We start from the raw sequence: 9,548 nt of genomic DNA, 5'->3' as shown, positions 1-9,548 counted from the left end.
AGGCCACATGGGGGAGAACCCCATTGCCCCCATCAACAGCCAGTGTTAACAAGCCAGGTATGTGAGGGAGACCAGCTTAAGGGAGGCCTTAGTCGAGCCAACAGAAACAGCAAAATAACTACCCCCACTGCAAACCAGCAGCATCATGAGAATCACCAGTCGCTATTGCTTTGCTGGGAGTCAGTTGCCCAGCGATAGGTCACTGAAGCCCTCCACGCTGCCCGGGTGGTCAGTACCTCTCCTTCCACTGCCAAGGCTTGAAACCTACATTTCTCAGTAACAAGGCTGAAGCTACTTTCTTGGGTTCAGGCTGGTCTTCAGGTTCCCCCACCAGCCACTGCTCAGAATCCACTTGCTTGCCATCCATTTTCCTAAGATTCTGTACCTTTGCCTCATACCTGGATCCTCTCTCTTTCTCTCTCTCTCTCTGGCAAATAAACTGGCTGGATGGTCTGCTTGATTTTCATTGGAAATTCTTCCCCACAAACCTACTACTTGGGTTGCCCCACCACCCACAGCTGGTTAAATGCAGTACAGCCCAGGGAGGACTAACCGTCTTCACATACACCCACTTCTCATTGGACTGACCAGTCCTGGGACACACAATACCCAGGGCTCAGCTTCATTAAGAAAGATATTCTTTAGACCGATGCTTCTTCAGACCAATGCTTCAACCTGAGATATTTTAAAGAAGGGGAAAAAAGCCCAAAAACCTGTGGATAATAACTCCCATAATGGAAAAATAATTATGAAACATTATCTTGAACACAAAGCTATCTATACCCTCTTTGTTCCATTAGGGCCTTTACACTATTTGTAGTGAGTTCACAAACTTCGTTTCTGTAAATGCATAACAGTGACATCCAGGAATCTCTTAACCAGTTGATTTTGTTGTTACTTATTATCCCAGGAGTAGCCATTCCTGTTTACTTGGTTCCCTGAGATTTTTACAAAACTGACTGTCCTTTGACCTGGGTCTGGAGTCTTCTTCTATGGGACATTCTTTTCTTGTTAACTTTCTAGTACTTTGGAAATCATAGCTCTTGCGAGTTCTTTCTAGTGGGACCATTCATTATCTGGTGGGGTCCCAGCTAAAAATGACAAGGGAACACTGGCAGAAGTGTGGACTTCCAGAGCTGGCATGACCGCTGACCACCCTGGCTGCTGTGGCTGCCACAGAGGCCTGTGCTTCTGCTCCACTCCAGCACTGCTGCAGCATCAGCTGCGGGGCCCATGGCAGCCCCTCGGGACAGCCAGCAGCGAGGTCACTCCTCTGCCCTTCCCCGGCCACCAGCTTTCTCACCAGGCTCCTGTCTATTCATTTCCAAGCCACGATGAGGATTTAGGCTCCGAAGTGAACACTAACCTTGCCATGTCATCTTACCTACAGACCACCATTCTCCAAAAGAACGAGAGAGGCTGAAGGTTTTCCTAGAAAAAAATGGGTCACCCAGGGGCAATTATCTTCCTATAGGGACGTCGTGCCTCTGTGTCAACAACAAAAGAAACAGCACGGTTCAATGTCCACCAAATCTAAATGCATCTGTTAGAGAGCAGATCTCCTCTTTAATTTAAATTGAAACATTCTTCTATCAAAATAGTAATGTAAAACAATCCTTAGAAAGACACTAGCAGGGTTATGCCACAAGGACGGTTTAGCCACAAACTGTATTGTTTCCTTGGCTCTAGAATTTTGATGTTCTCTGTAAAAAGTATTTCTGATTTTTTAAGTGAGAACCACAAAGAAAAGAAATAGTTGGGACAAAATGAGAGGAGCAGTTTCTTTCCCTCTCATCATGCCAAGACTGAGACAGAGGAAGATACTGGGATTTGCAACCTGTCTGATGTCTATAGTTGATCAAATCTCCTGTATGGAGGGGGCATGGAGAACAATGCACATGAGAAAGTACAGCAAAAAGTTTCACCTAAGCAGACAGAGGGACTATGTCCCCAGCGCAAGGGCTCCCACCCTCTGGGATTCTGACATTTTCTGGGAAACTAGGTGGGTGGGAGAGTAAAAATAATGTGCTTTAGGATCTGACAGACCTGGGTTCTAATCCAGACTTTGCTATTTTCTCACTTCATATTTTTGGGCAATGTCTTCATATTTATAATGTTGCCTTGCAATGTGTTATGAGAATGAGGATAAAAACATAAGTGAAGTATGAAATATAGTAACAGTTATCACATCTGTAAATGTTTTATGAACTAATTAGTTGCATTAAATATCATTCACAAGACTAAAATACTTCCTTTAGTGATTCCTCTGTAGCTTTTCTGCTTCTCTCAGCCTGCTGGGATATTTTCCTATAATATCTGCTCACCCAGCTTAGTCTGTTAAAGGAGAAGTATCTAAAGTGAACTGCACCATTACGTGACCCCAAGGCCCACTGTCCTGAGAAGGCGCTGCTTGCCTCCCAGCCTGTGCTGCTGACTGCCCCAGAGTTCACTCTCTTTACAACAGTGCTGCCGTAAGGTCCCCAGGCCTCCGGACAGACACGGGGACCACAACTGGTCTAAGGATGCACTAAAGGCCAGACTCTGCTCTGTGCTAACGCCACACCCAAAGATCGCTGGGACCCTAGAATTCTGCAGGCCATCCCAGAGCCTTCTGTTTCCAGAGTTGAAATAATAACAATGGTATTAACGACCAATCCTGCATATTGAGTGCTGCCTATGTGTCAAGTATTGTAAAAGTTTTCTGTTCATCATAATCTCTTATCCTCATAAATGACCTTATGAGGTATTGTTAGCCTCATTTTACAAACAAGCTAATTTGAAACTTAGATGAGTTAAACCAACCAGGGCCACCTGGCCAGACAGTGGTAGAGCCAGGGTTCAAATCCAGGCTTTTAGCCCAGCTTATTTGTGTTCTCCAAACTTTTTTTTCAGCAGCAAATGCCTTTTATTGAAATAGTTACAAATAATATGTATTATTTAGAATATAACAAATTATATGAGATATATGTATTATTTAAATAAATACAATTGACAAGCCCAGCTAGTGTGGATTAATTGGCATATGGATGCTAAGAAATCCCCACAGAGCCCTGACACAAAGTGGAAATCACACACTCACGAAGCTGCCTCCAAATGGTGTGCATGAAACTACTTTGAGGAATGTCAAATGCCATGAAGTTCTTATGAGAAATTGAAAGAGAAATGAAAGTGCTGTGGTGCTGTGAGGCCCCGAAGCCCTGCCTGGTTTCCCTGATCAGAATGCTCCTTCCCCCTTCCACGGAGCCGTGTCTTCCGGGAGCAGAAGGCTCTCACCCCACTTAAGAAGACAAAAAAAAGTGTGGCCCACCCACTCTCCTAGCTGGGTTGACTGACAGAAAGAAGATCAGGAACAAGAAATTTCCCAGAGGAGGTGTGGCCTAGGCTGTCTATACACATACCCCTACAGGGTCCTTGTGATGGTTTGACCCACAGGGCCGCTGCCTGGGGAGTGGGGTTCTGGATCCAGGCACCACCTGGCCGGCTACAGGCTTCCTGGGGCAGCATTCACCTCGCCCTGCCCTTATTCAAGTCAACCTACGTGGGCCTGGCCAGCTTACTCCAAGGCATGTCAGTCACCCTTGAGTCTCAGGGTTCAATTTCAACCTGTTTCTATTTTCATTTCTTAACTTCAGCATTTCTGACATTATTGTGGGAAATGGTCATTTTCTCAGAAGCTGGAATTTTCAGATTACCTTTGAGAAAACTGTCAGTTTACTGAAAGAGGCTTTGATTCTCAGTGAGGGCCCAGAGGAGTTAGCTCTGTTTATTTGATGAGCACATAAAACGGCCCTTCTCCACAGTCGCTAATTAGGTATGTTTTGATGATTACTTTGTAGAACTGGGCTGGCACGCATCGTTCTCACCTTAGGGAAACTGCTGGCCGGCACCCTTACCCTGAATGACAGTCTTTGGCAAACAGTGATAAAATGGCGCCTGATCTAATTGCTCATGTGCACATTTTTTCTCCTGTAATTCATTTATTGAGGTGGTCCAAACAAATCAGAGAGAAAAGATGTACAACTTTGCAGACAAAGAAATTTAGAATGGGTTCACAATTATGCCCCCCACTAGAGACACACACTGCAAGCAACCTCCTTTTTGAGATTCAGTTGCCCAAACACTCCTGAGCCTGCAACAGCCAATATTCCAGATTTATTAAAGCTGGAAAATGTAGAGAGGAAATATCAAGGTACACATATATCTTCAAACACACATATATCTTCAAACACAAGGTACACAAATTTAAAATTCTACCTGCTTATCAGTGAGTATACTTCTAAGATAAACCATATATCTAGCCCATTACTGGAGTGTTTTCCTTGACTTTTAAGCAACATCACCAGAGAAATGTCAGGGCTTGCTTAAAAATCTTTTTTAATTTGCCCTAGCTGGGAATTCTTCCAGAATGTTCTGCTCTCCTTACCTGTAATCCACAGCTGCTATGTAAACAACCGTGACTGCTTTCTTGATCCAAATATTATCAACTTGGATTCTAAAGTAACTGAGTGATTTCTTCATAAGAAACATAAAATAAAAAGGAAAAGTATTGAAGAACTTTAAAAATATTATTATGCATAATATGTAACATATAATTCATGATATATACAGTGCATATTAAGTAAGAACTTTAAAAATATTATTTTACTTAGGCAAAAGAAGAGGAACTATTTTAGAGTAAAAATTCTTTTACGAGGAAAAGTAGGTCAATTTTTTAAAAATTAGTAGAACCCTCAAGAATTCTGAGGAAATTACTCCTATCGAAACTTTACTATACATTTCACTTAGGATTTTTGCCATAATTTAATGGATGGGTTTCCTATTACATTTAAAATATTATTTAAGACATAAAATTGAAGGTTTTTAAAATAAAATAAAATTGCATGTACAGGAACTCTAGTCTAGAAAGAACAAATCTAATCAATGGTGCTGGTAAGCAGGTCAGTGATTGGGAGATGACCTTAGGGAATAATTGAGAAGGGGCCCAAGTGAACTTTTGGGGGCGATGAAATGTTTTTTATCTTGATTATAGTGGTAGCTTCATGGGGACATGCATTTGTTGAAACCACGGAATCATTGACTTAAGGGGGTACATTTAATTTAATTAACTGTAATTTATGCTTCTATAAAGATGACAAATAGCAAAACAAAAGTATGCACAACATTTCAAATATATATTTTTAAGCCAGGGCATATCTCTACCTTAATTTTGTCCCCAAATTTTCATATTTATTGTTTTCAATCCTTTATCTTTTCCTGCCATGTTCCATTACTGACCTCTACTGAGCAGTAAGTGGATTTTACAAGAAAATTTAGAAGTCTTTATCTTAATAGGTTTCCTTTTTACTAGTTAGTGTTTCTCCACAAATATATGTTTATTCAAATGATTGCATCTAAGTAATACATTTCTATTAGAATGACTTACAGAGCAATCTGCAGTGTCAGGACAATCATACACCCTTTGAAGTTAGCGAACTAAAGAACTTCTTGCCTTGAGGTTCAGTCTCTTGAAATCATTCTCTCACCTCTTTCCAAATAAGTTAAAATTTTTTATTATACTTTAAAAGTATATCACCTGTCTTCAAAAATATGGATCTGTATTAGTTTAGATCTCTGTTAGTTTCCCATTGCTGTTACTACAAAGTTAGTGGCTCAAAACAAGACAAATTTATAATCTTACATTTCTGGAGGTCAGAAGTCAGAAATGAGTTTTATGGGGCTAAAATCCAGATGTTGTCAGGACCAAATTTCTTTGTGGAAGCTCCAGGGAAGAATCTGTTTCTTTGCCTTTTCCAACTTCTAGAAGCCACCTAGCTTGTGGCTCCTTCCTACATGTTCAAAGCACATCACTCCAAACTGGACTCCCACTGCCGGGTCTCCTCCTACTCTGAGACCCTTACACATGTGATTACACTGGACCCATCCATGTAATCTAGGATTATTGCCTCATCTCAAGATCCTTAACTTTATCAGATCTGCAAGGGCCCTTGCTCTATGGAAGATAACGTAGGTTTTGGGGATTCAGACCTGAAAATCTCTGGAGACCATTCCACCTACAGTATCCAAAAACAATTGGCAATATAATCTATCTTTTTTTAAAAACCAAATGGATTCAACAACAAAAAACAAACAGCCCAATTTAAAAATGGGTAAAGGATTTGAATAGCCATTGCTCCAAAGAAGATCAAGCATGAAATGATTCTCAGTGTCATTAGTTATTAGGGAAGTGCAAATCAAAACCACAGTGAGACACTAGTTCATACCTACAAGGATGGCTGTTTTCAGAAATGGAAAATAATATTGACAAGGGTGTGGAGAAATTAGAACCCTCATATTTTGCTGATGGGAATACAGTGGTGCAGCCTCTGGGCCAAACAGTTTGATGACTCAGTAAGTTAAATGTAGAAATACCCTTTGACCTAAAACAGGTGTTCAAACAAAATCTTGTGTAATGTTCATAGCAGCACTACTCACAATAGACAAAAGGTGGAAGCAACACAAAAATGCATCATGGATGAATGGATAAACACAAGTGATATGTTCCTACAATGGAATATTATTCAGCCATAAAGAGGAATGAAGCACTAATACATGCCACAATATGGATGGGTCTTGAAAACATCCTGCTAAGTGAAAGAAGCCATACTGAAAAGGCCACACACTGCATATAATTCCATGTACAGTTGACCCTTAAACAACACAGGTTTGAACTATGCAAGTCCACTTATACACAGACTTTTTTTTCAATGGAAATATTAGAAAAATTTTGACAGATTTTTAGCAATTCGAAAAGAATCTTCTCTTCTCTAGTTTATTGTAAAAGTACAATATATAGTATATGTAACATATGAAATATGTGTTAATTGACTGGCTATTTATTTTAATAGTAAGGCCTTCTGGTCAATAGTAGGCTATTAGCAGCCAAGTATTTGGGGAGTCAAAAACTTTTGTGGATTTTTAACTGCATGGAGAATTGGCACCCCTACACCCATGTTGTTCAAGGGTCAGCTATATTTGAAATATTGGGAATAAGCAAATTCAAAGAGAGAGAAAACAGCTTAGTAGTTGCCAGGGTCTTGAGGGAGGTGGAAATAGGGAGTGACTGCTGAATGGGTATGGGATTTCCATCTGGGATGCTGCAAAATTCTGGAACTTGGTAGTGGTGATGGTTGCACAATACTGTGAATATATGTTATGCCACTGCACTGTACATTTTAATCATTAGAATGGTAAATTATGTTTTGTGTATTTTACCACAATTTTAAAAAATAAACAGAAATATTTCTTAATTAATATCTTTCAAAGTTTCTTTTTATAAATATTTACACACTTGTATCTCCTTTTTATTACACACTTAAAAATTTTCAGACTCTAAGTAATCTTTTCTCCATACATAAACAGAGTTTACTCAGTAATCGGTAGGTGGGATATTCGAGTGTAACAAGCTGTCTTTAGCTTCTAGACTTGCACAAGAGGAAGGCTTCAAGTCTGATTCTTATAACACCCAGATTATTTTCTACTGTGAATCATTAAATTTCTGATTCGTGTAACATACCTATGTTATTTTCTACTGTGAATCATTAAATTTTTATGTGTCATTCTAATGAAACCTCCCAAACTATCAGGAATATTAGCATCTAGTAGGTACTTTTTAAAGACTGAGACAGACTGTATCTGGAGATCATTTTAAAGAATCTTCCTTTTCCTAGACAAGCAGACACTCTGAGCTGAACTTGGGAAGGAAATGCCAAACCAGCAAGTTCCACACATATTTGCCACTATACTTCCTGTAGGGTGCAAGTGAAAAGCTGCTCCTTGAAAACCTGGCCTTTTACCTGCAAGCAAAACTCACAGATTATAAAATTACCAAATTACACTTTTATAAAGAGTGGATTAAAAGTGGATTCTGTATAAAATGTAGGGCTGAAAAATAATGTTATATCTTATGCTTATTGTCTTGCTGTGTGCTTGTGTAAACTGGGTTGACCCAATAGGCTCCTCGAGTATTTAACAGATAAAGTGATTAGCTCCATTTCATCAAGGAAAAAGAACAGCCCTGGAGAGCATTGAAAGTCCAAACATCTGGTTTCTACCCCCAGGGTTTGATTTCAAAAGACCACTGTTTCCAATATATATTTTGTGAACACCAACCAGGTTTTCTTTTGTAAGTAAAAGTTTCTAGAATAAATTAAGTTTAGAAAATATTGAATAGTATGACCTCTTTTTGAAGCTATGATCATTCATATGAACATGTTTAAAGCTCTGAGAATTCCTGCAGTAGAGGAACTTGTTAGGTCTTATTTAGCCAAGCATATGTTTGATTTTAGAATTCATTATTACAAGTATCTTATGGAAAACTTTTAGGACATGATATTGTAAATAATTCATTAGAATTCAATGTACACATTGGTATTTATTTTTATCTTATTCTTAATAGCCCAGAGGCAGTAATATGGTCTAGTGTAGTGTGAAACGCTGAAGCTCTTCACCCAGCCCTCAAATATTATGTCAATTTTCATCATAAACAGCTGAATTACATGAATATTGAGTATAGAAATTATATTATCATCATTAAATTCTACCAGTAACTACACATTTACTGGAGAGCACAGGTGTCCATGAAAGCAAGGAAAGGAACAAATACCGATTCTTCACAGCCTCCTCATGAGTTACATGACAGAGATTTGAAGAGCTGCTACCAGAGAGCCCCTGCCGCAGGCATGTTCCCAAGCCAGGAATTCTGCTGGGGCAGGCGGCCGAGGGCACTCCTAATCCAAGACTGACCTTCAGGGACTTGAGGAAAATGGGTGGCTGCAGGTATCAGGGAGAAGAGAAAGTGTCCCCTTCATCCCCTTCTGCAGCGACGGCTCAAATGTTCCCATCTCTGTGAGGTCAAGACCCTATGCTGGGTAGAGTTGTGTCTCCATCACTCTGACAGAGGCTGGCAGCACTGGGAGAGCACTGGAGGGCAGCGTGTGCGTGTGTATGACATTGAGCACACCTGTAACACTATTGGATGGTCACCCTCTACTCCTCTTAATTTGTCTAACTGAAATAGAAAAATAGTTGGTCACAGTAAAAACAAACCACAGACCACCTAATAAACCTAGACCATCTTTCCTAGGTATCGCCAACAAAAACACCTTAGTTTCATGGTGGTCTATGTAAAATGAGGTGTATGGCTTTCTGACCTAACACTCAAAAGCAGCAGTTTGCTTCCTCTAAGGATCATGAATGCAGAAGTGAGTACTGCATATATATAAAAGCATGTACAGTATACACAGTTAGAGTTGTACATTTAAACTGCATAGCAAATTGGTATGGACTACTGAACAGTAACACCAACAAAAATAAAATATTTTTAAGACTTGTGAGATCATGTATTTGTGATTATTTACATGACCCACAGCTCCCAAAATGTGCTCAAAGGCATCTCAGAATACCACAATGAACTCACAGTGATATTCCAGGATATTTTAAATATTCCAGGCAAATATCATGTACCCAACATCTGCCAGTCACCCTGCAGACTACTTGCTGGAGTTAGCTCC

Source organism: Manis javanica, chromosome 2, assembly GCF_040802235.1.
Source record: "Manis javanica isolate MJ-LG chromosome 2, MJ_LKY, whole genome shotgun sequence".
Lineage (NCBI taxonomy): Eukaryota > Metazoa > Chordata > Mammalia > Pholidota > Manidae > Manis > Manis javanica.
Note: the sequence above shows the minus strand (reverse complement) of the source record.